Raw genomic sequence first — 5,239 nt, forward strand, 5'->3', positions numbered from 1 at the left:
GATCCACGGCGACAGCTGCGGCGCCGGGGCCGGCCCGGCCGCCAACGCCTCGCATAGCTCGCGTGGAGAGTGGCGGCCGCGGCAGCTGGGCCGCGCCCCGAGGGACGCGGCGCGGCGAGGTCCCCGGGCACCCCCGGGGACGGGGACGGAGCGGCCCTGGCGCCGCTCTCCCTCCGCAGGACGCGGCTCCGCGCAGGTCTTTAACATCCCCCTCGGTGCGGGATGCGGCGCAGCCTCCGCACGGCCCCTGCTCCACGTTCGTTCCCCCGGGTGCCCGGGGACGGGGTCCCCGGACTGCGGCCGGTGCCATCGGGGCTCTGCAGGGCAGGGGGTGCAGGCGGCTGTGTCCACCCACGGCCGGGGCCCCAGGCAACTTCCACAACCCGCTCCCGTTTTGCCAGGCTACAAATCAGGCTCGGGAGCCGGTGCTGAAAGCGGCGGCCGCCCCGGCGCGGCCTCGTGGGGCTGGCAGCCTCCCCTCCCGCCGAAGCATTTCCCGTCCAAGCCTCCCTCGCCGGCTGCCTCCGCTGCCCAAGGCACGATCCCGGGCTCAGGCCGACAAGATTAATGATGCCGGGGCCGTGCGCTGCGCCACGCGGAGCGCCGGAGCAATGCACCGCCGGGAAATGTTTTCCTAAGCCGGGACAGGAAGATGTATGCGAGGCTCCCGGCGCGGCCGTTCCTCGAGCGCCCGTTTGTGCTGGGCCAGCTCTTGTGTGGGACCCACCCAGCGCGTGACGGCCCGACGCATTCCAGGCCTGATTTATGGCGCGGGATTACCCGGCACGCATGCACGCTCATGCACGCGGCGCCGCTCCCGCCTCACAAAGCCGCAGCCCGGCACGCAGCTTGTCCGCTCCGGGGAATCACCCGGGCCCCCGCGCTGGGAAAGCCACCCCGGTGCCCGGCGCTCCTGCCCGTGCCTCCCAGCACTTGTTCCCCCGCGTGTCAGACAAAGGAGAGCAGGAGGCGGCATGGGGAGGCCGGCGGCTCCGGCGGCAGCTGCCAAACACGTCCAGGGAGGAGTGTGGCTCCGAGGGCGGCAGGGCCGGAGCTCCGGGCTCTGCTGTGGGGCTGCCGCGGGAACACACGGATGAGGGCACGGAGCCCCGGCCGCGCTCCCACGTGGAAGGAGGGCAGCGGAGCGGCAGCGAGCCGGGCAGGACGGAGCACATGACCGGAGCGCGCACAGAGCGCGCTTGTTCCCGCGGAGCCTCAATGGGCGCTTTGTTCCCGCGCAACACCGGGATGTGGCCCGGGCAGCTGGGAGCCCCTAACCTGCCACTGGGGAGACCTGGAACCTCTCCAGGGGAGAGCCCTGGAAATCATGGGGAGACCTGGAAATCATGGGGAGACCCGGTACCGCGGGAGAGACCCGGGACCGCCCAGGGAGCTGCTGCCGCAGCAGGCTGACACCGCGGGCCCCGCATGGCAGGGATCCCGCTCGGAAATCTCCTCTGGAAGCCTTCTCGGAACCGCCGGCACTGGGACGCGCAGAGCCCACGGGGCTCCGTTCCCTTCCGAGGACGTGGGGAGGGAGGCAGTGGTTTGAGCAGAGGCCGGGGAGGCCGCGCGGGCGGGCGACGCATCTGCTGCCACGGGCATCAGTGGCTCGCGGCACCTCTGATCCCCGCGCCCGCGGAGGGCACGGGCTGCCCAGCGCCTCCGCAGAGCCCGGCCCGCTCGTCCCGCACGCACGGGGAGAAATCAGCTGCTTCCCCGAAGCCTCCGCAGGATTTCCTAGCATTGAGGAAATCCCGGCTGTGCCCGAGTCCCAACGCAACCACGGCGAGCGGGGCCGCACGAAACCCGGCCACCCTGGCCAAACCGAACGGCTCTTGGCACAGGGAAGCTTGGATGTCGCCTCCGGACTAGGAATTGCGGCAGCGAGACCTGATGTGGGCTGTGCGGCACCAGCGGCACCCGCTCCAGGGCCGGCTCCGCGGCCAAGCTGCATACTCCGCATGGGAATAACGCGGGTCCCCGTGAGGGCTGCACTGCTCCCGGAGCCGAGAGAGGCTGCCGGGCGCGGTGACACAAGGAAAGGCGGCCGCGGCGGCGCGCGGTGACTCAGTGCGTCCCGGCGGGATGCACGGAGCTGCAAAGAGCTTCATCCGCCAAAGAGCTGCCCCGGGAGCGCCCTGCCCAAGGAGGGAGCCAAGGTTTTTCCCTGGGAGGAGCCGCATGGCGCTCGGAGCTCAAGGAACAGCTCCGAGCCAAGGCGGGATGCGGGGCCGGCCGCGGGGCCGGCGGCTGCTCCGGGGCCGCGGGATCCCGCGGGATGTGCCCAGCGCCCGGCCCCGCGGGACGCTCCGCAGCAGGGCCTGGTGGCTCCATGCGGCAGATGGTCCTTTCCAAGAGATCTATAATTAAGTGAAGGGGGAATTAGGCGCTGTGCGGGCAGGAGCCGCCGACCCCGCGCCCCCTGCGCAGGTCCCCGCTGGCGTTTGGTGTGGATGACCGGATTAACGTGTCAAACCAGATTACAGGAAAATCCCGCTCCGGTGGCTGCATCCGGGCTGGCTGGGACGCAGCAATGCCAGGAATGCCGGAGAAAGTCGTGGCGAGCGGATCTGCGAGGGGCATCGGGAGCAGAAACCCTGAGCAGGGGCAGGTCGAGGTGCCCGAGCGCACGGAGACGCCCGTCCCGCGCGGCGCCGTCGCCCGCAGCGATCCCAACGGGGCCAGGGGAACGTCCCAATGGAAGCGCTCGGCGGAAGCCCTCGCTGCTCCTGCCAGCGCTTTATTTAGCTCCCTGCCTGAAAGGCAGAGCTGGAATTTGCTGGGCTGGGGCTGGCAAAGGGCAACGCGGGGCGGGCAGGGAGCCGCAGCCAGGGCGTGCGCCGGGGCCAGGCACTCACTGAAATCCTGTTTAACGAGGCACTAATGAGCGCGCGGCCTTTGCAGCACGCACATCCGCGCTGCCGCTTCCCGAGCCGCGGGTTCTATGGGGGAAAAAGCGCCGGGAGCCCCACGCTGGCGTGCCAGTGCCCACGCCGCACAAAGGCATTGGTCAGGGCCCGAGCGGGCGGGCGCCTTTCCGTGACACTGAGAGGACGGAATGGGGCTTCCCACGACGTCCCAGGTCCCGTGTGGGCCGGAGGAGCCACGCAGCTCTGCAGGACCCGCACTGCCCGCGCTCGGAAGCAGTGGCTCCTGCAGCGCGTGCCGGGGCCGGCGGCACCCGGGGACGCGGCTGTGCTGAGGCATCAGGTATATATTGGCGCCCGTTCCAGGGATGAGTCTTTCCATCTGCCCTCTGGCCAGCGGGAAGGGTGAAGGCAGCCGTGCCCATCCCTGTGCCCGTTTCTGTCCCTGCGCCCACGCGCACACCCCCCGGGAGGGCCACAGAGTCCGTCCCGGGAGCGACTCCAGCCCCGTGCTCCGCATCCCTGCACCGGGGCTGGCGGCTCCGGCTGCCCTCGGAGCGGAGCAGGGAGCAGGGAGCAGGGATCAGGGAGTGGGTGCCACGGCACCCGGGGGCTCCTGGCGCTGCTGCCGAGGGCAGGGCCGAGCGGGGCGGCACCGGGGCCCATTGGCATCTGCGGCGCCGCGGCCGAGCCCACTGACCGGCCCTGCGGGATTCCTGCGCTCTGAGCTCAGGCGGCGGCGGGAGGGCGGCAGGGCCGGGATGGCCCCGGGGCCACGGAGGGGGGCAGCAGCTTCCCATGCCGGGAATGCCGGGCCCCTTTCCGCAGGGGGCCGGGCGCGCGCTGGGGGCTGTGCCGGGGTCAGCGGCGCTTCCCGTCGGCGCCATTGTTCCCAGCAATTCCCAGCATTGTCCCCCGGGTGGGTTGGACACTCCAGCCGGCCCCTCAGGAGCAGAGACCCCACACGGGTGCCGCTAGGACCCCGTGCATTATCCCACTCCTGCATCCACGGCCATTCCCCGCCACGGCCCCTGACAGGCTCCGGACACTGCGACCCCGCGAGCAGCCGCACCCGGGGGGGCCACTCGCAAGGCGCTCACCAGAAACACCAACAAATCCCACCCCATTCCCAGCCCCGGCACAGGACGAGCGGCCGCCTGCAGCCCCCGGCCCGGCTGGTGTCACCACACGGGACGCTCAATGGGCGAATTAGGCAGCGTTTAACCTCGGTGACCCGCCGATTGTGCGCGAGGTGTTGCCGTCCGCCGACTGTGCGCGGGGTATCGCCGGCCCCCGCTCGGCTGTGCCGGAGGACAACGCTCCGGCGCGGGGCCGACAGCGCCGGTGAGACCCCCAGAGCAGCCCTGTTTGGGACGGGGACCGGCTCGAGCAGGACCGGGGGCTGCAGTGCCCACCTGCCCCACGGCCGCGATGCCGGCAGCGCGTGCAGAGCTGGGCACGGAGCGGGCGCCCGCCTGGGGCCCGGCCCCTCGCGGCTTTTTCCCCTTTTTGCAGAGGAGGAAGTGAGTCTGGCTGCAGTGGCGTTTCAAAGAAGCGCTTTGCAGAGAGCTTGCTGCATCGGGCTGCAAACGTTGGGAAAAGGGGGGGTTTTGCTGCACGCGGCGCGAGCCGCGGGGCGGGCGCTGCCCGCTCTGGCGCTGGCGCCGCTGCTCCCGCTCCGGGCGCGAGCTGGAGCGGTGGCTGCAGCCACGCAGTGCGGACGTGCCCGCGCACGCCCTTGACACGCTCCCTATCGCACCCGACCTTGTGCAAATATTAATTCAGCCGAGTCAGGCAGCATTGGGAAAGCAGGGCCGAGGGAGCGCGCGCGGACGCTGCGGCCGCGCTGCCCGCACGGGACGCGGCCCCTCGGCGGGGAAACCGGCACCCGGGGAGCACAACGGCCTCCCGGAGGGTCCATCCCGGACACGGCCCAGGCGGGAGGGCGGCCGCGCGCCCGGGAAGCGCCGGGCTGGAGCAGCGGAGCACGCACAGCTGCCCCGAGCCCAGCTTTACATTCCACCATATGCAAACACTCCTCTTCGAAAGGCGATCGCCCTAAGCCGGGGCAGATGAGTCACCCGGGGCTTCCACCTCCCCGCAGCGCCGCGGATTTGTCTAATTGCAAATCTGTTCCTGAAATGCGAGGCCCGGCACCTGGGCGGGCGCGCGGAGCCGGGCGCCCCGCGGGGAGAGCCCCGGCCGAGGGAATCCCCCGGCCCCCCGCGCCCCCGGCCCCGCCGCTCCGCGCTGGACGGGCTCCAGCCGCCGCACGTGGTTTGACAGGCGGCCAGACGCCTGGGAACCATCGCCGCAAACCTCGGCACAACCCTTGGTGCCTCCGGCACAACCCTCCGCGCGGGAGCCCC

General features: G+C 71.5%; 1 protein-coding gene across 1 annotated transcript in view; it reads right to left on the reverse strand.

Moving 5' to 3' along the window:
- Nucleotides 1-5,239, reverse strand: part of ARID3A (AT-rich interaction domain 3A) — a 16,057-nt gene that overhangs the window by 3,766 nt on the left and 7,052 nt on the right. The window lies entirely within an intron of this gene.

Source organism: Nothoprocta perdicaria, unplaced genomic scaffold (genome assembly GCF_003342845.1).
Source record: "Nothoprocta perdicaria isolate Ctin4 unplaced genomic scaffold, notPer1 scaffold_218, whole genome shotgun sequence".
NCBI classification, from domain to species: Eukaryota; Metazoa; Chordata; class Aves; order Tinamiformes; family Tinamidae; genus Nothoprocta; species Nothoprocta perdicaria.